At 40.9% G+C, this 25,411-nt stretch overlaps 1 protein-coding gene across 8 annotated transcripts in view; it reads right to left on the bottom strand.

Moving 5' to 3' along the window:
• The window catches only part of utrn (utrophin), a 247,550-nt gene that overhangs the window by 103,029 nt on the left and 119,110 nt on the right, over positions 1–25,411 (bottom strand). The window lies entirely within an intron of this gene.

Raw genomic sequence — 25,411 nt, 5'->3', positions numbered from 1 at the left:
ATTGCCAGGTCTGAACAATAAAGGATCCAACAAAAAATAAATTCTGTGTTTATAAAAGGTTTCAGCATTAAATGGTCTAACCCAGTTCGCAGTCCAAAAAAAAGGCGATTTACACACTTGGCAGCACTCGTGTATGTGTGCTGGTGTGTGCCCTCGCCCAATCCCACCCCATGGCTGTAGTAGCATCCTCCTCTGGTGGGCATAGAGCTGAGTTGAGAGAGTTAGAGTTCCCCTGCAGTCATACTGGGTTTTGGACTTCAAGACGACTGGTGCCACTGGAGGTCTAATAAAGTCACAACTGGAAGCTGACACTTAACTCCTTCTGGCCACGAATGGGTGCTGAAACTGGAGGGGGAAATCCAAGAAATCTTGGGTGGAGGTCTGCAGGGAGGAGATAACAGCTCGTCTCTTGAGGAACAAGCCGGCTGCTGTGAACCTGTGAGTGTTTCGGGGCTGGCGTTTCTCCTTCCACCCTGTTATGCTTCCCTGCCTCCACTTCCCTTCTGGGCATGAAAGAAGCTGTTTACACCATGTCCAGCAGTCCAATCCAGGGCAGGGCCAGAGAGGTTGTTCTCAATTACTGAGATAAAAAGCACTTCATTCCTGCTAGCTATGCAACCCCAAGCACTTCAAGAAGAGAGTCGTTGGTACAAAGAAGCACATGGTTTGTAACTTCCTTCCCCTCAGTGTAGGTAATGAAGGCTCAAACAGCTACCTCAGCGTCTCCCTCGCTAGCTGCCCGTCAGGTCTTAAGCTTCAGTCTGGTCTCGCTCCATCACACCCTCCTAATCACAGCCATGACTGCGCCACTTAGTCAAAGAAAGCCTTCTTCTTTTTGTTAAAGACACATGTTCGCAGTGAGCTGCCTCAAGGCACGGATTCACAATCCGATACAAGGACTTGGACTTTCTGGCCTCTGGAGTCTAAGATCTGCTGAGTATCACAATGACTGTGAAAAAGTTAAAATAGAAACAGTTAAGATGTCCTCATATTCCTCTAGGATGAAGAAACGTCCTTAAAATCTATCTAATTCAGGGTCACGCAAACTTCCAAGTCGGCATCCCGAAACCTCTCCCCTCCTCTGTTGCTCTTGATCTCGCTGGTCACTAGCCCGAGTCTATCACACAGCTGTTTATTATTTTAATCAGTATCCTCCCTTTCCCCTCCTCTCTCTACCTCTCTCTCCCCTAAACCAATTCAACACATGGCACACACCCACTTCCTGAGGCCTACACAGGCAGAGAGCATGGCAAAAGTGGGAAAATTTCACAGAAAAGACCAAGTCAAGGTAAAAAACTCAGAAACCATTCAGTGTGAGGAATAAGTAAAAATGGCCCAAGAGTGAAGCAGAAGACTGCAAGGAAATTGAAAACTCAGAAGAGTAACAAGTAAAGGAGTTAAAAAGATATGGTATCTGAAAGACTTTTTGAGCAGAGAAATAATGTGAAGCAGAAAAAGGGATGAATGAAAAATACAAGGTATATGTGCAAGGGTGTTAAAACAGGGCTGCTTCAAAACAAATTAGAGCTGTGTGAATCAGAATTTTGTGCTGAATTTGCAATCTCTGGTTTATGTAGTTTGACCTTCCTATCCCAATGAACTAAAACCATGCCATTCAAAATATTATTTCTGACTTTTCTGTCATGTCAATTATTCTCAGAGGAAAGCTAAGATTTGCCCAAATGTGTAAGACAGCAGTGGTTGGAAAACAGGGTCTTACTAATATTTTAAATATTTAAATAAATACAGAGTTAATGATTTAAACCTGCATCCAAATCTTGCCTGTTCAATGACAGAAAGCAGTTAAAAAGGATAAACAAAACAACTTTGCTGTCCACTGTTCAGACTTCAGGTTATGCTGAAAGTCTTGCTCTCTCTCACCTTTTAAAAACCAGAATGAACCGCAGACATGTCCCAACATGTTATAGAAACAGCAATTTCGCTTTTAAATCTAACTTTAATTCTCCTTCACTCATTACCTACTTCCACGTCAAAAATTGTTGTCAGTACAATCTGGCAGCACTTATGTATGATGTGTTTACTGATTGATTACTGATCAGATTGGATACTTAATTTCTTGACCAATTCAAGCCAAAAGGTACATTTTCTGTGCCTCTCAAAAATAAAGTCATCCCAAAATGATCTGTTGCAATATACAGTATATGTTTCATTATTAGCAGCTAATTCAATCTCAGCACCAAAAATAAAAATTTCTGTCTAGCATTTTTAAAACCCAAAGCCACACAAACAAATTCCTGCTACAGAACAAAACTAAATATTATGCATTGAAATCGATTGACCAGAGTAGACCCGTGTGCAGACGAGAACCTGAGTGTGAGCCTGTGCTGGCATTTTGAACAGCAGGAAACATGTGGTGTGCATCAAAGACATTCGACAGATGGCTGTCAACTGATGGAACAAAAAAACCACAATATAACCTTGCATATTCATAAGATGAACGCTTTGAAGTGTGCTCGGCTAATTAAAAATATTTACACACTCGAGGCTCTTTAATAGCGTTTTTTAAGTATGATGACAAATTTAGTTTAACAGATTTTTATTCCTTTTACTGCAAGACATAAAATCAGCTGTTCCAATTGACATATTTGACAACCATAACTAATTCAACAAGCAGAGGAAGCTGCAATTAAAGAAAAAAACTGATGAAACATATTTGACAGTTTGGTCTCAAAGGATTTTAAAAAACAGAAAGTGTGCAAGCCCACTAATGTATGCAGCCCAGGGCAAGGTAAGAGAGGGTTAATGTCGGGTTTCACTAAGCTAAGAGGATTAGGCCATTACAAGGGTACCGCTTCTAATTCCCAAAGCAAAAGAGAAATAAAGTTGACTTAATGACCAGTGAGAGAGAAAATGAGAAGTAACATTCTACAATGAGATTTAAAAATGTGGAAAAAACATGAAAAAAAAGAAAAGGAAAAAACAGGGTAAATGGTAAGAGAAAGAAAAAAGATCTTTAAAAAAAAAGTAAAAGGCGAACACAGTAAATTTGAACATGTAGTGTGACTCTTGTGAGCACTATATAACCTACTGGTTGACCATTAATAATGGATATCTAAAGGGTTTGATAAAATTTGATCAGAGGCTGGATGTAGACTGCGGGCATTGAGTTAAACTTGCCTGATTTACTATTAAAAACGTTCAAATTGTCAAGCACCAACATACCTGGGAATAGTAAAACAAAAAAAAAACGTAGGCATTGAGTCCTCTTTATGTGGTTTTAGCAAGACTTTCTGATATTTGGAGGATTCAATATTTCCCCATCATCAGGAACTCTAATTCATGAAGCTCCAACCAGCTGCTGTTTGTATGGATTAATTTCCCTAAATTAGCATTGAAGCCTCCACCAGTTTAAAATCACTTCTCTGACAGCATTTTAGATACCGGGAAGAAACAAAAAAAAAGACAAGACAAGAACGTAAAAACGGCAGGACACTGCAGCTGGGTAACGCTGCTGTAGTTGGCCTCTGATTCAAAAACTTTCATTGTTTTACTTTTCTATCAACAGTTTTCCTCCGTGTTTTTGTGGCTGTCGCAGCTTTGGCCCTAAAATCAAACAAATAAACTATTTTTTATTTAAAACCCCTCATTTACAAAAAATATTGTTCTGTTGTTTTTCCGTGACAAAGTCCCAAGGAATTTGTGTTTTACCATCATTTGACAAACATTTACAATATTGTAAATGTATTTTTGCATTTTTTACCATCACAGACATCAAACTATCATATTTTTTGTTTATGTGCATTCAAGATATTTACCAGGAACTTAAAGATACAAGAACTGTGTGTTGAAAGGATCTTGTTGCGTGCATTAAAAAATATAAACCATTCAAACCACAAAACGATCTGATTTTGCTCCAGTAGTGGCTCTTTATTACAGGATGGTCATTCCATGGAGCTTTAAACAGTCTTTCCGTCCTTTATGTACAAGAACCCAGAATGGACTTCACATCGTGAACCCACTTTGATTTTGTCAACAAAATATAAGTGCACATTTGATTACCAAGACAGATGACAAATACATCAAAATAAGGTAGATAAACACAGTAAATATAACAGATTGGCCAAAGTGGCACAGCTCTTATTCCCTCTATTTTCTAAGAAATAGATCATGCATCACTCAGCTGAAATGGATGAGATCCAGAGCAAAAGCAAATTATTCCTCGTCTTCATGATGCCGAGCTGACATATAGAACAGCGTGTCCACATGAGACTGATGAAAGTCTCATTTTTGAGCCTATGACTAAGAGAGGAGGTTAGATGAATCAACAAGATGGAAAACGACAGGAAGCAGACTGCATAAGACGAAAAAGTAAAGCACAAGATAAAAGGTTAACCTACATTTAATTTACAGCTGATCTTAACTGATATGATAGAGCTGCTGTTACAGAAAACAGGAATAAAATGTCGCCCAGATCCCCAATTAATTTATTACAGAGATTTCATAACAAAAGACAATCCATATATTTGCAAACAAAGGCAAAGAATACCAAGATTTATTTGTAGGCCCCTAAAGAGGAAAGTAGAAATTGATTACAAGTCTGTGTGTGCTTGTTCTGTAAGCAACTATTGATTTTGGGGAAGCTTTTTAGTGTCTGTAAAAGGCTCTTGCAAGATGACCTTAAGATGGAGGCAAAGCTTACAAGATAAACAAAATGGCTTTAAGGTGGCATGTGCTTGTACTTCAGGTCAGGAATTGTAAGATATCAATGTAACCCTATCAACAAGCACTTCTTATTTTGTTAGCACCGAGTAATGCAAGTTTCCCTATGTATGAGCAGCAGCAGAAAATCAACATCTTGCATTGCCATTAACACATACGCTACAGGCTTCTGCATGGATAACTCCTGCATTTCCACCAATATACTTATACAAACAAACCAACTGTTAGGAGTAAAAACAAACTGCAGTGAGTAGAGCTGGACAATGTTGTCTTTGCAATATTATTGTGTACAATATTGCACCATTGAAACTTTAGGTTAAGGATTTAACCCCGGTTCTCTGAAACATGAGTGAGGTATCTCACTATGGGACACGCCTCCAGCGCCTGTCCCCCAGAAGCTCTATTACATTACGCCAGTCTTGACTGGCAGGCGGAAGTGACGTCCGCTCCCATGGGAGGGACTTCCTCCCAGTATGAAAGCCGACGTCACGTAGGTGATCTTCAGTTTAATAAGCACACCTCTTCCTCGCTCCCTGCAAGGAGGGTGATCTGGTGAGATACTTCACTCATGTTCCAGAGAATCGGGGTTAAATCCTTAACCTAAAGTTCTCTTTCAACATTCGTTTCGGTATCTCACTATGGGATATTTCTGCTCCCGTATTGCCAGATAAGCTCACTCGAAGACCAGCAGATGCATCTTGCATTCATGGCAATGTGGAACCCACACCCAGAACCGTGTGAGCCAGTGTGGGCCTGGTGACATCCAGTTTATAGAACCTAGCGAGGTGTGAGGGGTCGCCCAGTTGGCAGCCTCACATATTTCCTCCACAGGTATACCCTGGAACAATGCCCAGGATGAGGCCACACCACAAGTGGAATGAGCCCGCAGACCTGCAGGGGGTGCAAGGCCTCTGCTCTCATAAGCCATAATAATAGCCCCCACTACCCAATGCGAAAGACATTGCTTTGTGAGAGGCTTTCCTTTATTTGATGAAGCCCACGACACAAGCAGTTGCTCTGATTTACGAAAATCTGCTGTTTTTTCCACATATAACCGCAGAGCTCGTACTGGGCAGAGCGTATGCAGTCGTTCATGCTCCTGAGAGGAGAATGGTGGTGGGTAGAAAGCCATTAATTCAAGGGCACGGCATGGCAGAGCCGTAGCAACCTTAGGTATAAAGGCAGGATTAGGTTTCAGTAAAACCTTTGACTCACCCAGAAACTGCATGCAGGACGGGTTAACTGAGAGCGCTTGAAAGTCACTCATACGCTTAGCAGAAACCAGGGCAATCAATAAGGCTGTTTTAAAGGAAAGCACTTTGAGCTCAACCTGCTGCAACAGTTCGAACGGTGCACGTGACAACGCATCGAGTACCATAGGTAAATCCCATGAAGGAGTGAGGCTCATTGACACTGGACGGAGCCGTCGTGCACCTTTCATGAATTGACACACCAGGGGGTGCTGCCCCATTGTTTTGTCACCAAAGCCAACGTGACAGGCTGAAATAGCAGCCAGGTACACCTTCACAGTGGAAAAAGCCAAGCCTTTATCCAACAGTGCTTGCAGAAAAGTTAAAACGTCCGACACAGGGCTTTGCATTACGCTCACCATAGGTTTTGCGCACCAACCCACGAATGCTTGCCATTTACCCTCATACACGTTACGCGTGGAAACGGCCCTTGCATTTTGAATTGTGTCAATAACGTTCTGGGGAAGCCCACTGGCAGCCAGATTTAACCCCTCACAGGCCAGGCCCATAGGGCCATGTGCTCTGGATGCGGATGAAATATTTCTCCGCGTGCCTGCGTCAGGAGATCTCTGCGGAGGGGAAGCCGCCATGGCTCGCCGTGTAGCATCTGAAAAATCTCCGCTAGCCAATGTTTCCCTGGCCAGCGGGGAGCTATCAGAATGAGTAAGTGTTTTCCCTCTTGCACCCTGGCGAGAGTAGGAATGATCAGTTCCAGCGGGGGAAAGGCGTACAGTAGGACCGGCGGCCATTTGTGCTAGAGCATCCAGTCCAAGCGGAGCTTGTTGCATCGGACACTGAGCATTTTCCCCTGATGCGAAGAGGTCGACCCCCGCTCGGCCGTACCTCTTCCATATCTGGGACATCACCTCGCTGTGGAGTTTCCACTCTTTGTAGCGGGGATTGCCCCTTGACAGCAGATCCGCGCCTCTTTTCCCAGTTTATTGTGAGTCCCAGAGCTGTCAGATGTAAAGTAAGCATCTCGGCATGCGTCCTGAGCTCCTCTAAAGACTGAGCTGCAATCAGCCAATCGTCTATATACGTTGCCAGACGCATCCCCCTTTCCCTCAGAGGCGCGATGGCTACCTCGGTGCATTTCACGAACACACGTGGGCTCAGTGAGAGGCCAAAAGGAAGTACCAAGTACTCGTATATCTCTCCCTGAAACGCAAATCTGAGGTATTTTCTGAGGGGGGTATATAGGGATATGGAAATATGCGTCTTTCAAGTCTATGGAGACAAACCAGTCTCCTTGACGCGCAAACTTTATCAGAGCTGCGTGTGTTAGCATCCTGAACGAATACCATCTCAGATATGTGTTCAGAGCCCGCAGATCCAATATCGGTCGCAGACCCCCGCCCCTTTTCGGCACGAGAAAGTATCTGGAGTAAAACCCGTCTCTGCTTTGCTCCTGCGGTACCAGCCGGACAGCTCTTTTGTGCTGCAGGGAAATTATTTCCTCTTGCAGGACGCGAGCGGAATCTCCCCGGGCGTATGACTGTACTATGCCCTTGAAACGGGGTGGGGCTGTCACAAATTGGAGCCTGTATCCCTTGGATACAGTCTTTATCACCCAATCTGACGCTCCACACGCTCGCCACAGCTGAGTGTTGTTTGCCAGTGGACCTAAAGGTGCTTCCGTGTAAACACTGCGCAACACTGGCTGAGGGATCTGCTACAACTGCTAGCTGCGCTTGTCCCAGGTCTGCTTCTTCCACAGAAAAAGCAGCCTGCTGTGTTAGAGGTAGGGTGAGAGCTCCCCCTCGTGGCCTCATGTGCAGCTGCACGGCCATGACCTGTCCGTGTGTTATTTTTAACATATTTTTCGTGTTTTTTCGTTGTAGCTGCGCCCTCGGCTCCAGGCCTGGATGCGTGCCAGAAAACAACTTTATTGAACATGTTGTGAAGGGGAAAGGTCGTGTTTTTAGACACTGGCATGTGTTTGTGCACTGGTGTGTGCTTTCTGGCCACAGCTGCAGCTCCACTGAGCTCTCGGTGGCTTTGATCCTCCTCCGCTTCGGTCGGCTCTGAACGATGAGCTCCAACGTCGGCTCTGCAGGCCGTTTGAGTTGCCTTGAACGTGGCGTTCTGAACTCGAACTGGGACCGGATGTGTCCTGGTAGGGGGGGTGCAGGTGTCTGGCAGATCCTGCTCTCCCACCCCGAAGACGGCTCCCTAGGTAGCGTGCCTCTTTTTCTTTGCGCTCACAGTAGCGGAAGGGGTCGCTTGGTTCCCCGGTGTCGTCGGGGGAGCAAATGGGAGAGCCGTGCACAGTGCTCGCAGCTCGCCGGTGACGCCAACGCGTCCTGGGCATGTTGCAGCCCCAGACACGAAGCGCAGACAGAGTGAGTATCTGCCCCAGCTATGAGATTGCCACATGTGCAGGTTCTAGATGGTGGTTTGACTCTGTTCATGGTGAGAACGAGTGCAAGTTACACAACTTCTTAAGCTCCGTTAAGGTTGCAGCTAGTTTGGTGACCGGTTGCAGCGCTGCTATTTGGCGACAGACCAGCGTTGAAAAAGACTCAGACCAGTCGAGCACAGTTATTGAGAAGCGCTCGGCGACCGAGTTGTTAGCTCGCTCTGTGAACAGTTAAGCTAGCTCAAGTTACTGTAATGACCGTCTGAGAGGTGCTTCTGGGAGCGAGAAGAGTTGTTAGACTGAAGATCACCTACGTGACGTCGGCTATTATACTGGGAGGAAGTCCCTCCCATGGGAGCGGACGTCACTTCCGCCTGCCAGTCAAGACTGGCGTAATGTAATAGAGCTTCTGGGGGACAGGCGCTGGAGGCGTGTCCCATAGTGAGATACCGAAACGAATGTTGAAAGAGAACTGCTTGGATGCTAATTTTGGTTTATAAATTTGGCATGTTGGAAGGACTTTAACTTTAGAAATGGTATAATGATATTGTCTGTAGGATTAATTATTGTCCTTTTTTATTTAGATGTGTAGGCCTACCTAAAAATACCAAACAATTTCTAAATTTAATAAAAGTTTTAAGCTCCCAGCTCCCAGTCCAAAGAATATTAAACCTTTTATTCCATCTGCTCCTTTTAGGGTAACACAAGTATAAGATATTCTTTGCTCATTACTTTGCTCATTACTCCGACTAGCTGCTTCAGTAGAGTCAATTAGCTTGTCGACTGTAATCATTAAACAGCAAACGTTTTAAAAAGTGATAGGTAGCACTCCTTTATTTTTCTTCTTGTTCTTTTTGAAGCTAAAAAAATTTTCAGTTCATCTTATTTTTATAATAAGAGAAAAGCATTGCATTCATCCTTTAGAGAGCTGAATGGCAGAGTGCAGCGACAGCTGGGAGGATGGGCGACATTGCTTTATTCTACGCTCAGTACAGAAAAAGAAAACTGGTTATTCTGGCATCTTCTCTAGCACTGCGTTAAAACTTTAAACCAATCATTCATTCATTCATTCATCTTAAATACCGCCTATTCCATAGTGGGTCACGGGGGAGCTGGTGCCTATCTCCAGCATTCTACGGGCGAGAAACTTTAAACCATGGGAAGTGAAATGGAAATTTTTGGCAATTTCATTCAGTAACAGTTTAAAACCTTGGTATTCCTTCACACCGGTTACTGGCCCAGGTCTAATTATATACAGCTTACTTTTCTTTTCAGTCACTGGTACAAAAGGTAGCTGTGTAAAATTAAAAACATGTACTTAATAAAAGTTCCCATTTTTTATATTTATAGAACCAGAAAATGATTTAAACATTTGGCAGCGAAGCTTTTGAAGAAAATAAATGTCATTGAATTTTAAAGCTATCAACTTGCTGAACTGACTGAATTGTAAAGCAGGTGCCTGCTGAGATGTCTCATCACTGATGTTCAAAGGCTCCTGCCCCCTTGGTTTGAGGTTTTATTCATTCTTTCTGGCAACCACACAATATTTCCAGTTTTTCCCAAATTTGCTCTGCATCTTAAAGTTCTTTGTCATTCACTTACAGACAGCGGTGGTGGTGTTCTGTGCATACTTGCAGTTGATCTTACCTAAACTGATGTGATTGTTAATGAAGCTGTTGTCGGGGGAGTTAATTTAAGACAGACACCTGCTGAGTTTGTCTTGAGGAGCAAGATCTCAAAAGGTTAGGTGACTAAAGCAATTACTTCAATGTAATAACTTCTTATTAAATAAAAGTCCACTGTATGAAAAAATAAAATAAAATAGGGGTATTCTGCAGAAATGTGACATGTAGATGATGGATCATTAGAATTTAAAGCCACTAAAGGGAGGCAAGGCGAAATCAGTGAAAATAAGTTGATTAGGATCATTTTATATCAAATTTATAAAACCACAGCTTTAGTTATTGTTATAGCCCAGTAGAAAAGACGTTAGAATAGAAAACAAACAACTGAATAACAGGTTTCAAGGGTAAAGTGTGTACATGCATGCCTCCACTGATAACAGCCTTACAACTTATCCAAAGCTCATGTATCTACTGGAAAATACCAATTATTTTGAATATAACTGCTAGATCAATCGAAAAAAAGGTTTATGCAGTTTTAAAAGCAAAAATAGGATAACATGCTTTATAAATACTAATTCCGCCTCCACTTTCACATCTTCTCCAAACATAATGGCTTTCCTTAAATAATGGGCTACAGAAAACCAAAAGCAGCACTAAGAGGAACAAAAGTTTGACCTTCAAATCCTCCAACACCGTGAACTCTTATAAACTGGTTGTCTCTTCACATTTTGTTTACAGTTAGCTTTTACAGAAGTGTGAGACATGCTGTTAAGCTCTGCTGTGACATTTACTTCAGCTCTCTGACTGAAACAATTTATTCAAGGTTCACATCGTTCACTGGACGGAAAGACTTTTTGAACTGCAGTGGCCCCGCTGCAAGCAGTCCTGCTCTGAGAGCGCTCAGACGAAATAATCTTGACAGTTTCTGTGCACCCCTAAATAACTTTTCCATTGATCTAACAGAGGCTCCAGCAATGATGTCAAGATGATGTCTGGGAATTAGAGCTTCATTACAGTTAGAAATCTATACATAATAGGCTTCTTGTTGATTGAATTCTGTTTGAATCGATAACTGCAAACCTGCTCTTTCCTGTGTCAGATTTTATCTAATAAGAATATTTTTCCCTCTAACCTGTCACTAAAACTAAATACGAGGAAAAAGCATCACTGATTTCCTAATAGGTGGCACACATTTCCATTTATCAAAACTCACAGCACAGGGCTACTTTCCAGAGCCAGTTCCTTTCCAGTCCCCAGTGGACAGGCCACTGGGTGGGACAACAGCGCTTCAGTTCAGAGCAAAGATAAGACCCAAAACACACAAACCCACCCATGTTCTCCACAAAACGCTCTGAGAGAACAAAAAAGATGAAGAGCTTCGGATTTATTTAATCCAACACATTTTACCAAAAGCTTTTATTTACCGCTGAAAATGAAGGGGGAAAAAAAGCAAAAGACAAATTAGTGAAATAACTATATTATTTTATTATATTTAGGGCTGGAATTTATTGACTGCGGTAAGAAAATTGTACAACAAAGGCCATTTAGTAGCTCCACTGGGGGATTTAAAAGAAGTTCCTTGTCAATAAGATTTGAAGTGGGAATTTATTTTCCTGAGACAACAGAAATTCAATCTTTAGGTTACTACGGAGGACATCAAGGCGTTCCCCACTCAGAATGGATAAAAAGTCACAGGTTTTGGGTCTGCACCAATGTTTCTTCCTCACCACGTCAAAGACTTGGGAGCTTTTCACTAAAGATCAAAAGTAATCAAAATACCATTGGAATAATGCAAAAGGCTAGTCAGCAGTTATAAGCTGTAATGCAAAGTTTTCCACTGATGATTCAGCAGGATAGAAATTATTTTCAGCAAGCAGTTATATTTATTAATAAAATGTAAATAAAAGCAGATTTCTTTCAAAATTAATATTTGTTTGACATAGTTTAATTATTTTTTGAGTAATGCCTCTCATTTTCTTTTCAAGTTCTTATTTAATTCAATTCAGTTTTTTTTATATAGTGGCAATTCACAACACATGTCGTCTCGAGGCGCTTCACAAAGGGTTTGTAATGGTGCGGGGTTGTTGGGGTGGTTAGAATAAACTACTGAGTGTTAGAGTTTGGACATTTTAGAATGGGCTATGTGTAGGGGTACCAAGTAAAATAATAAACTGATTAAGTTTGTCCATCTAGAGCCCAGTGGTGGCCATTGTTGTACTAAAAACCACAAGGATTGGGGGTACCTCTCTCTGTCAGACTGATTATAACCATTGGAAAAGAGAAGGGGGTCATACAGGTAGCAGAAATGGAGGGTGTGTTTGCACCTCAACCATAACTGAGCTGGTTTAGGCTAAACCTGACCAACCAACAGGGAGCGAGGAAGGCAGAGGTAAAAATAATTGGAGAGTGTCGTTTCCTGTTGCATTATGGTAAAGGTGGGCAACTTTAAAATGGGCTAAGTCAATTGAATCGAATCGTATAGATTTCAAGTCAGGTACATACATTCCAATTAATCCTAACTATCGAACAGTGCAGTCACATTCAGTTATTTATTCAAATTGGTTAAAAAAATTTTCTAAGGAAAGCAGATTGCATCCAGTCAGTGACGTGCAGCATTCACTCCTCCTGGATGAGCATGTAGAGACAGTGGACAGTCACTGGCGTTGACTTTGCAGCAATCCCTCATACTATTTAACTGAAAATTATTTCCCTTCTAAATCTGGATAATCAAGGTTATGAGTAATTTTGGGCTTACCTGTTTATTTTCTAAGAAAAAGACACAGACTGATGTTTATAATAAGCAGCTATTCCTGCTAATCCCCAATATAAAAACACTAAAAACTAAATGTCAGCTGTAATCATTTTGTTGGTTGTTAAAAAGTAGTATTGGCAGATCTAAATTAAAACCAAATCTCTGACAAGATCATCTCCACTAATACACATTCTTTTTAGAACTACTTAATGTACCAATTATGGTATTTAAGTGTTTTGGGGAATGCATCCACATACTTAAATGATACCAGAGGTTTTTCCAAAGCTGTGAACATAAAAAAGGTTCAATAAATAAGACAAACAATTGCTCTGATGGAGTGTTAAGTTTTGTGGCTAAGCGTTAAACCTACCAATCTCTTCCAATTCCTTGCTCTGATGAGTTTCTAGATTTGTATAGTACATTTAGCTCCAAAGAACCATAAATTATTCTGTGCAAAAACATCAATACCTATGTGAAGGTATCAGGAGAAAATAAGCTCAGTGTGCTTTATGTACACACAGTTGGAACACCTACAGGTCCTTCTCAAAATATTAGCATATTGTGATAAAGTTCATTATTTTCCATAATGTCATGATGAAAATTTAACATTCATATATTTTAGATTCATTGCACACTAACTGAAATATTTCAGGTCTTTTATTGTCTTAATACAGATGATTTTGGCATACAGCTCATGAAAACCCAAAATTCCTATCTCACAAAATTAGCATATTTCATCCGACCAATAAAATCATCTGAATCAACAAGTTGACTAAACACCTGCAAAAGATTCCTGAGGCCTTTAAAACTCCCAGCCTGGTTCATTACTCAAAACCCCAATCATGGGTAAGACTGCCGACCTGACTGCTGTCCAGAAGGCCACTATTGACACCCTCGAGCAAGAGGGTAAGACACAGAAAGAAATTTCTGAACGAATAGCCTGTTCCCAGAGTGCTGTATCAAGGCACCTCAGTGGGAAGTCTGTGGGAAGGAAAAAGTGTGGCAGAAAACGCTGCACAACGAGAAGAGGTGACCGGACCCTGAGGAAGATTGTGGAGAAGGGCCGATTCCAGACCTTGGGGGAGCTGCGGAAGCAGTGGACTGAGTCTGGAGTAGAAACATCCAGAGCCACCGTGCACAGGCGTGTGCAGGAAATGGGCTACAGGTGCCGCATTCCCCAGGTCAAGCCACTTTTGAACCAGAAACAGCGGCAGAAGCGCCTGACCTGGGCTACAGAGAAGCAGCACTGGACTGTTGCTCAGTGGTCCAACGTACTTTTTTCGGATGAAAGCAAATTCTGCATGTCATTCGGAAATCAAGGTGCCAGAGTCTGGAGGAAGACTGGGGGAGAAGGAAATGCCAAAATGCCAGAAATCCAGTGTCAAGTACCCACAGTCAGTGATGGTCTGGGTGCCGTGTCAGCTGCTGGTGTTGGTCCACTGTGTTTTATCAAGGGCAGGGTCAATGCAGCTAGCTATCAGGAGATCTTGGAGCACTTCATGCTTCCATCTGCTGAAAAGCTTTATGGAAATGAAGATTTCATTTTTCAGCACGACCTGGCACCTGCTCACAGTGCCAAAACCACTGGTAAATGGTTTACTGACCATGGTATCACTGTGCTCAATTGGCCTGCCAACTCTCCTGACCTGAACCCCATAGAGAATCTGTGGGATATTGTGAAGAGAACGTTGAGAGACTCAAGACCCAACATTCTGGATGAGCTAAAGGCCGCTATTGAAGCATCCTGGGCCTCCATAAGACCTCAGCAGTGCCACAGGCTGATTGCCTCCATGCCACGCCGCATTGAAGCAGTCATTTCTGCCAAAGGATTCCCGACCAAGTATTGAGTGCATAACTGTACATGATTATTTGAAGGTTGACGTTTTTTGTATTAAAAACACTTTTCTTTTATTGGTCGGATGAAATATGCTAATTTTGTGAGATAGGAATTTTGGGTTTTCATGAGCTGTATGCCACAATCATCCATATTAAGACAATAAAAGACCTGAAATACTTCAGTTAGTGTGCAATGAATCTAAAATATATGAATGTTAAATTTTCATCATGACATTATGGAAAATAATGAACTTCATCACAATATGCTAATATTTTGAGAAGGACCTGTATAATAACGGCAGGAGGCGCCGAAGAGAAAAAATGACACTGACAAAGTGGGCAACTAAGTGCTTGATGGGCTCTTCTTTATTACATTGCATTTTCTACTTATACAGCTTGTGTGTTCCTTCACCAGCTTAAATTCTCCATGCTTGGAAATCATAAAATCCATTCATCCCTTTTCCTACTCATATTCATTTCCGCCTCTGCTCCTGTTAACAATATATTATTCTATCGTCTTTGGATTGTTTGCCTCCACCACCTCCCAGTCGGTTTATTGTCCGGTAAAACTGAGTAAGACCGCAAGTCGTCCTTCCCCCCGGCTCCTATTAGAGCAACAACTGGCTGATGGTTGGTTTATTACTTCCTGGAATGTTTACTGTAGCCCGGGCCTGTCTATAGCCTTCCTTACTGTCTGTCTTGCTTTGCTCAATAACTTTACCCATCAGTCAAACATGACAATACGTTGCTTCTCTGTACTGATTTGTTTACCTCCTTTACCTCAGCTGCCCTCGTTACATATACATTCTCACTCCCTCTCTGTGCTTACGCGATAGTCTTGACTTTTTAGCATATGCTGCTACGTTATACCATAAGTTAGAACCCACTTGCTGCTTACCTTGTCCTGCTCATTTAATGGTGTGTAAAATGCAGCGCCCAGACTTAGATTAGATTTTACTCCGTGTCATCGCAGCAGGAGGCTAAATTTCAGTACACGTCTGGAGCTTTATATTCTCTCTCCCACTGAGGTTCCATAATAAGTTTTCATGAATGTCATCAGTGTGCAGCACTGCTCACGCTTACGTCCATCGACGGTTGCTCATAGCATATATACAGTGGAGAGAACAAGTATTTGATACACTGACGATTTTGCAGGTTTTCCCACTTGCAAAGTATGCAGAAGTCTTTAAGTGTTATCATAGATACTCTTCAACTGTGAGTGATGGAATCTAAAACAAAAATCCAGAAAATCACATTTTGTGATATTTAAGTAATTAATCTGCATTTTATTGCATGACATAAATGTTGATCGCCTAACAACCATTAAGAACCCCGGCTCTCACAGGCCTGTTAGTTTTTCTTTAAGAAGCCCTCCTGTACTCTACTCATTACCTGTATTAACAGCACCTGTTTGAACTTGTTATCTGTATAAAAGACACCTGTGCGCACACTCAGTCAAACAAACACCAACCTCTCCATAATGTCCAAGACCAGAGAGCTGTTATATCAGGGATAGAAGAGCAGACCTGCACAAGGCAGGGATGGGCTACAGGAAAATAGCCAAGAAGCTTGGTGAGAAGGCAACAACTGTTGGCAAAATTATAAGAAAATGGATAAGATGACGGCCAATCTCCCTCAGTTTGGGGCTCCATGGAAGATCTCACCTCGTGGGGCATCAATAATCATGAGGAAGGTGAGGGATCAGCCCAGAACTACGCGGCAGAACCTAGTCAATGACCTGAAGAGAGCTGGAACCACAGTCTCCATGAAGACCATTAGTAACACACTACGCCGCCATGGATTAAAATCCTGCAGTACATGCAAGGTCCCCCTGCTCAAGCCAGCTCATGTTCAGGCCCGTCTGAAGTTTGCCAACAACCATCTGGATGATCCAGAGGAAGAATGAGAGAAGGTCCTGTGGTCTGATGAGACAAAAATAAGGCTTTTTGGTCTAATCTCCACTCACCGTGTTTGGAGGAAGAAGAAAGATGAGTACAACTCCAAAAACAACATCCCTACCGTGAAGCATGGAGGGGGAAGCATCATTCTTTGGGGATGCTTTTCTGCAAAGGGGACAGGACGACTGAGGGGAGGATGGATGGGGCCATGCATCGGGAGATCTTAGCCAACAATCTCCTTCCCTCAATAAGGGCACTGAAGATGGGTCGGGGCTGGTTCTCCCAGCATGACAACAAGAACACAGCCAGAGCTACTAAGGAGTGGCTCCGTAAGAAGCATCTCAAGGTCCTGGAGTGGCCTAGCCAGTCTCCAGACTTCTGTGGAGGGAGCTAAAAGTTTGTATTGCCCAGCGACAGCCCCGAAACCTGAAGGATCTGGTGAAGATCTGTATGGAGGAGTGGTTCAAAATCAATCATGCAGTGTGTGCAAACCTCGTCAAGAACTACAGGAAACGTCTGATATCTGTAATTGTAAACAAACATCTCTGTACCAAATATTAAGTTTGGTTTTTTTGATGTATCAAATACTTATGTCACGCAATAAATGCAAATTAATTACTTAAAGGGGCATAGCACAAGTTTTTAAGCTAAATATTATTTATTTTCTTTCCCATACATACCCTTCCAATTGCCTAACGTGTAAAATTAGTTATCTTCTATTTACCGCAGTTGCCTCTAAAGGCTAGATTAGTTAGTTCATTAGAGTGATTCGGGCCTTATTCTCAGGGCGTGAGCATGGGTGTGACGTGCTGCACGCTCTCGTTTACCCTGCTACTACAATGCCGAGAGTCTTTGCCGCTATGACACTTTAGCGAGAGAACACGGGAGGGCGACTGCTTTAGAAGATGGAACACAAAAGACCAGCCACAAACGCATCTCAAACCCCATCACAGACTCCACACAAGAGTTAAAAAAAAACTTTTATTGGGGTCTGATCGGCGACGGAACAAGACTAGACTAAATGTCGGGGCAGTTTTCAAGCAATGGATGGAGCTCAAATCTGCCCTGGGAATGAATAAAGGGTAAGATACTAAAAATACACATTATATTATATACATTGAACTAAACAAATGATAACAAAAGTTATCAAGTGAAATACCTATGTTATTTACCAACTAAAAGGGTATCTATGTTTTTCCCTTAAAAAAATTTATTTGACTATTGACTCATTATGAAAAATTTCCCTACAAACTAAAATATTTCTATATATTAGACAATGAAATAATACTTCTAACGTTCTTACCTCAGAAGACATTATGCCTCAAAGAACCAACTGAAGTCGCAGGGCAGATGACAGCTTTTTTTCTCCTCTTTCATGAGCGTGCACAACACTGGTGTCATTTAAACTTGTCGCCAGAGGGGGCAGACATCATGGATCTTGTGCTATGCTTCTTTAAAAATCAATGTGATTTTCTGGATTTTTGTTTTAGATTCTGTCACTCACAGTTTAAGAGTATGTATGATAAAAATTAAAGAATCTATATGTTCTGCAAGTGGGAAAACCTGCAAAATCCGCAGTGTATCAAATACTTGTTCTCCCCACTGTATCTAGTCCATATATCTAGTTGATTTTGTAATAGAAAAGCACAGAATAGCCATTTCATGCCACTTGATATAAAATGAAAACAAAAGGAATCAAAATGAGCAAACGTCCCATGGTTTGCATTTTCTTCTCTCTTTAACTCAGCAACAGAAACAGCAGTATTCTCAAATCATCATCATAAAAATGCTATAGTGAACTGAAAGACCTTTGTCAATTCAGTCTCTTTTAGTAGCTCCAATCTTCATTTTTCCCTGCTGACTTTCACACAGACAGAAAATTGTCAAGTTTCTCCCCAGGGGATCACCTCCAACTTAGGAAAAATACACCTAAAGTTAGAGTAGTGCAATCTCCAAACTTACATAAACTGCTTCCCTCCACAGGAAGCATTATTTACGGTCTTTTTTTAGCATGTACAGCTCTGCTGGAGTCTTATAGATGTAAACCAGAAACATTGACTGCCTCAGGGGTTTGCTGTCATTGCAGGTATTGAGGAGTTCCTGTCAAAAACCAGAAAAGCCATTTTTTTATACCCCATTCAAAACTGACGTGGGAGCAACAACTCCCAAAGCTTTATACAAACAGCCCAATTACTGAGATATGTTCTGGTAAGTTGACAAAAAAATTTCTTCCCATTCCTGCCCGACATTCAGCATAATCCGAAGGTTCTCAACCATAAATTTTAAGCAGACAAATCTATAGTGCTATGAAGAAGTATTTCCCCTTTACAGATGCTTTCTTTTCTCTTAAATTATTCAGATAAAACAAGTTTATCATCAGATAAAGATATTCTAAGTAAATACAAAACTTGCCTTTGAAATTCTTATTTAATTTAATTGAGAAAGCGCTTTAAAGCTTTTTAAGAACAGCAATCAGGTGTTACCAATAACTAGGAAGGAGTCTTCTACATCACTGTAGAGAGATTTTGGTCTACTCTTCTTTGCAGAATTGTTTTAATTCAGCCACATTGGAGCTTTTGGGAACATGAATAGCTGTTTAAAGACACACCTCAGCATCTCAATCAGATTTAAGGCTGGATTTTTACCAGGCCATTTCAAATTTTTCTCTCTACTTAAACCCTTCAGAGTTGGGCTTGCTGGGTGTGCTTTTCAACAATGCTGCATAACCCAAGTGAGCTGGAGCTTAATCTCACAAACTGTTGGCCAGATTTTCCCCTGCAAAACTTGTGGTTCTATTACTTATGGCAAGTCATTCAAGGTCCTGAAGTAGCAAAGCAGCCACGAGGCCTTTTACTTTCTTTTTGGTCAAGAGTGGTTTTTGGCTTGGAATTTTCGGCTGGGTAATTTTCAATCATCAAAGCTGACCTTTACTGAGGGAAAAGAGGCCTGAAGGGCCTTGGAAGCTGTTTTCTCCATTTGCAGATAATGGCTTTCACTGTGGTTTGCCTTACAAAATATGGCTTTGCCACCTTTTCCAGACTGATAGATGGCAATGACTTGGTTTATCATCTGTTCTTGAATTTATTTAGATCGAGGCTTTAAGATGTGTTGCTTTTGAGACCTTTTAGCCTACTTCATGTTGTCAGACAGGTGCTACTTAAGTGATTTCTTTATTTTGCACGTCTGGCCGTAATCAGCTCTGGGTGTGGCAAATAAATCATAGTTAATATCGGATTTAGCAAAAAGGCTATTGCTTTTCCAAATAAGGCCACATAGGCTTGACTAGCTTTTATTTCTTAAAATTAAACTATAATTTAAAAATGCCTTGTGTAGTTAATAAGGCTATTATTTAATAATAAAATTGGTTTGATGATGAAGTGTGACTAAAAGCAAACACAGAAGACATCTGTAAGAAGGCAAATTGCTCCTTTTGGCATTATATTTCCATTAATAAACAGGTTAAGATAATTACTTTGACCCACTGCAGGTCATCAGGTACACTGATCGCTTACAGGTTGGGTTTGAAACCTGTAAGTAATTAATATACTGTTAATCTCAGTTGGAATCAGCTTTAAAGATTATGAACTTACGCTGTTAAAACATAATTACTTGCGGGATCCTGCATGCTCCTCAATAAAGGTTTTTACTAAAGCAGTTACTTGGATCAAATGGCTTCCCTCTTGGTATGGCATTTTATGTGACATTGCTTCACATGAGTACGAGTAAATTGAAAATCATTTATCACTGCTGCTCTTTGATCCCATGTTATCAACTATTCCATCATTCTTTTCAATGATATTCCACACAGACACCCAGTCAGCACACGGTTTATCATTTAGCGATGAGACAGGAGACAATACGATAAAACCTGATGTCCCTCGTTGCTCTGGTGGCTGGGTCAGTTTAGGACAAATAGTGCTACAAGTATGCACAACAGAGGACGGGTCAGTGAGTGGGCACGAAGCACTTTAACACGATAGTCATTAATTACTACAATAAAAATAATACAGATGAATCTACTCCGCAAAGACATATAGAACTGATTGAAATGAGATCATGTTTTTATAGGTTTGCACTGTTTCCCTGATGTCCTAGTTCTCTAACAAAGACTTTCTTAGGGGTCATTTTCAATTCAGCTGATGTTAGAGCGCACGTTAGACATCGTCATTTGTTATTTATCACTTCTTTATTATAGGGTTGTTGTTTTTTTAGGAAATTGTTAAATACATGGAAATATGATCAGTTAGTTTATGGAGTAGATGGAGACTTCAGGCAAGAAAAAAAAGCATCATGCACAGAAAAATTTATTTTTACACAGTATGTATCCTGTTGCTTCAAAGCCTATAGTCGCAAGAAACAGTCTGAACTGTATGTGAAATTTTGTAGAAAATCTACAACAAAACATGCACCATCAGCAGATACGGTATTTGTTTGACTGACATTCACAGCGCAGCAGAGTATAAAACTTGTTCAAGTATATATAAGATGTCTGGGGTTTACATAATGTTTGACAGGACCAATTACAGCGAACTTGCTTCTTTTGTCTTTGGGTCAGAAAACATAGTTGATGTTACATGAATCGCATCCCAAATTACAAAGTTGCCCCAAGGAATCACTCAACCCTTTGATCAATCAACAGGAAAAGTTTTCACTAAAGTTTGTGCTGATTAACTCCTAAAATAATTATAAACAACAAACAGCTTGGGGTAGTAGAAAGGAAATCACTTTGTTGTATCTGCTGGCAAGAGACTAACACAACCTCACTGAGGAAACCAGTGCAAAACGCAGTCTGCTTTCAGTCACATGTATGACATGGTGAGGCAGAAGGGTGAATGTGTGCGGGGGCAAGGGTTGGTGGGGAGGAGACCTAAAGATCAGAAGGACAGTGTGTGGCCTAAAAAGACTGACATCCTCTTTTTGGTTTGATTCTCTTAGAGGGAAATGGTTTTGGGCTTGTGCCAGAAAACACACATCTTCCTGTCTGAGCCGTTGGCTCATTTTCTCTAACCCCAGACTATTTGACTGATCAAACAGAGGCAGTCTCTCAAAAGCAATGTTGTGCAACATGTTAGGCTCTTCAGAGCTCAGAAAAGTCAATTACTATAATTAGATGAGGAGACAAGTGCGCAAAAACATGGCGATGAAAGGTGTGCACTCAGAAGAATATTTGTGGATACATAAGATTTGGCAGCGTATGTGTGAATAAATGTGCGAGAGCTGAAATGATTGGCATGATCGCTCCACTTTAAGATTGTAAAATATGTGTGCCCCCTTGAAAAGGTTAATGAACAAACAGCTGCTTCCAGTGCTAAGGATCAGAGACGAGTAGTGGAAGGAAAATGAAAAGATAAAGGGAAAGAAAAGGAGCACAGCTCATGTTCGTCTGGATGACAGCAGTGGTTGAAGAACAGAGATTGGAACAGGCCAACAGAGGCTAGAACAGCACAGAAAGAGACAAATGATATGCAAGCGTGTGCCTTTGAAGCCTTGAAGCAAGGCAACTAAACATGTTTATCAACTTTCTGCTTTCTGTTCCACAAAGAGATCCGTGAAATTCACTCAATTTGGGGCTGGCTCAAACCTATTGAATGCCAGATGGTCTCGCTTGGAGTTTTAACCCAAGGCCCATTTTCACCTAAAAACCAAATCACTCCTGTTCTCAGAAACTGCTACTGGTCCAAGACAGCATGCAAGGCAACGATATGTCAAAGCTAACTAATTGCTTTGGCTCTGAAACTCAAAAGTTGCTAATGTTATCCAGATCTTTCAGAAGTGGCCACAGACCATCCATCAAAGACTGATGTCTAATCTTCAGTCTTCTATGTTTCTATGGGGTCGAAGGGTTTTCATCTTAGTCAAGAATGTTACATCTACATGACTTCTTATGTGATGATTCAATGTCCTACAATTTCTTTCACAAGTGCACAAAATCACAACCTAAACATTTCTCAAGTCTCTTAAGTAGCCAACATGAGGAGGTAAACCAATGACAAGATAAATCTATAAAAGTACAGAACATCTCTATTCACTAATAAAATGACTACAGACAAGCTCCACCTTATATTTCCAATCCAGCTCCACAAACCATCCCATAGGTTAGGGTCATTGGGTCAGATTTGCGAGTGGTACCCTGCGTAGCTTTTAAATCCCCTGGAGATCGGTCAGTCCAAGATGTTTCACCTGACTCTGGAAAACATTGCCCCCATTTTTACGCAATCTAGACTCTGCTGATGCATTTAAAAAAAACACCTAAATACAATACAATGCAGCAGCCTATTAATTAGAAGATGGTCTGTTTCAAACTTTTATTGTGTTTGTTTATATGTACGCATTGATGCATTTCATGTAATTATGCAATGTTTAACTGTATAACAATATTTACAATGTTTTTATTTTATTGTGAAGCACTTTGTGATGCTATGTCTGTGAAAGGTGTAATAAAAATAAACTTTACTTACTTACTATTTAACACAGCAGAAAGGAGTGAATGGCAAGACCCAAGTTTCCCAGCAGAACATTTCCTAAAGCATCACATAGCCTCCTGCTGGCTTGCCTTCCTTCCACAACGCATCCTCATTTCATCCACTTGATCTAAGAGATCTTGATTCATCAGACCAAGCCACCTTCTACCATTGCTTTGTGGTCCAGTTCTGATGATTGCATTCCGGTTTTTCTTTTTCTCTGGGGTCATCTTTAGAACCTTCACTGATCTGAAACTATGTGGGCACATATGCAATATGATGCATTTTGTGTTCTGTGTATTCACATGGTCCAACCTCTCATTCTCCCCTGTGCATCAGTGAGCCCTGTCCCAGTTTGACCACTTTTTGTTGCTTGGCTCTCTTGATAGATGACCACTGTAGGCTGGGGACACCCCCAAAAGAGCTGTAGTTTTAGAGATGGTTTGATCAAGTTGTCTACCTATCACAATTCAACCTTTGTCTTAATCACCAAAATCCTTGTGCTTACCCATTTTTCTTTCTTCTACCTTTTACAATAAAGACAAAATCTTCACTTGCTTCCAAACATATCCAACTTACTAACAACCCCAGTGATGAAGACAGAATCTGTGCTATTCACATTATCTTTCTGTGGTCATAATGTTATGCATGATCTGCATACACCCACACTTGCTCCTATTTCTCATCACTTTCATAAGTAACCTTGGTCTGCTTCCCAAAAGCAGGGAACAATCCACTCATAGATGCCCAAGCTCAAACTTTTATAGATTATCTATAGTTCCTGGCTTTTTAAAAGCCAGTCTGTTCACTTTGTACATTCAGTGTGTCGGCAACATAAACATGAGTTCTCATTAATAAATCTGATTAATGAGGTGACCTTTATTAATAACTACAATCAGTGTAAACTTAGTGAAACATTAAATGTCAGCAACTTTTTAAAGAGATTTTAGGCTTCCAGCCTCCTTTAATCAAACCTTTCTGTACATTCACTCCAATAATATCACAGCTTGCCTGCACCATCAAACAGGGAGGAGTATTAAGACTCTATTACCAAGCAACAAAACTAACTGTAAGAGTTTCCACTCGCTTTCTTTCGGTAGAATGCTCATATTTATTTATTTGTTGTCTCAGTACAAAAAATGGCATTTAGTGTATTTTTAGCACAGAAGACAGTATAGAAGACATCAGTTCAAGCTTCTGAATAAAGAGCGTCAATGTATTAAAATAAAAACTAAAATAAAAAAACTTCAGTATTATTCTATATTGAATTTAAAAAATGACTCACAATGAGACAGTTGCTCATAGCAAAGATGCAATTGTGACTCAACTTCAGCTTCAGGCTGTAATGTCATAGCAATGTGTATTTCTGTCTACTGAAGTGAAGGTTACAACAAAACTGTGTGGAAGTACTGCTGAAATACTTATTGCTGTAGCAACACAAGGAGCAGTTATGAAACTGTGCATGTTTCTGTACAAACCAAGGTAGCCAAGTCTTTTGGGTGAGCTGAATCCGACATCTACATGTAGAACAGTGTTCACATTCATCACGAGTCTCAAAGTGCATATGTTTTAACTGGGTTTTAAATCCAAATGAACATGTTAAACGTGCTGACTTTTCCATTTAACTGAGATTGGTGTGTAACCTGCTAAATCTTGCAATTCTTTCTAGGTTTTGGATTTATCAGGGGTGTGTAAAAACAGCTTTGTTGCACCAAATAATGCTACAAGTCAAATAATACCAAGGCAGACTTGATATGTACCACTCTTGTTAGTGGAAAACTGGTTCATGGCATCTCTATTAAGCTGTGACTAACCTTTTTAAAGTGTTAAGGAGAAAGCTGCTGGAGCTAGGTGAGGAAACGGGGCACTTTACCACTTTACAGGCTCACATAGATGCCCTTAAAACAGAAGACCAGTTTTAAGACATTTGTTATCTTAAAAACATCTGGTAAAGCAACTGGTTTTTGGTATTTAGTTTCTGAAGATAAAGATTAAATAAAACAGGATGGTTTATTATTTATTTTTTTTTTTTTTAATTTTTTTTAAAAAGATGCATCTTCATATGGATGAAGTGGGGAGTTTTTAGTGAACAATGGAGCTTCCAGCCTTCCTGCTCAAACACTCTGATGGAGCAGAGATGGCAAGGTCCCACATGCGTGCTTTTTCTATTTCTTTAATTTTCTTACTAGTCAACTGGATAAAATGTGGGGTAGTTGATCAATGTTTTGGTAAAAATACGGTTTATTTACGGAAGTTTCCACTTTGTAATCCTTTCAAAATAAAACTGCGGAAACAAAAAGTAAGACTTGTGTTTTGTGGTTGCTCCTGTGCTTGTCTAAGTACTACTTCCTGGAAAAGTACCTGGGCTGAAAACTACCACCACAAAATACTGCCACCTTCTGGCAGTGTTGTTTTCAGCACATTTCTACCAGGTACCCAATGAAAACCTTTTAAAACCATAGCTGCGTATATTATTTAAATCTTCACAGTAGGTATGCGTAAAGTCACTCCACCAATGACAGCGCTGGTATAAATGTTAAAAATCATGAC

This window comes from Girardinichthys multiradiatus, chromosome 15 (genome assembly GCF_021462225.1).
Source record: "Girardinichthys multiradiatus isolate DD_20200921_A chromosome 15, DD_fGirMul_XY1, whole genome shotgun sequence".
In the NCBI taxonomy this organism is placed as follows: domain Eukaryota; kingdom Metazoa; phylum Chordata; class Actinopteri; order Cyprinodontiformes; family Goodeidae; genus Girardinichthys; species Girardinichthys multiradiatus.
This window is presented reverse-complemented; position numbering and strand designations above follow the sequence as displayed.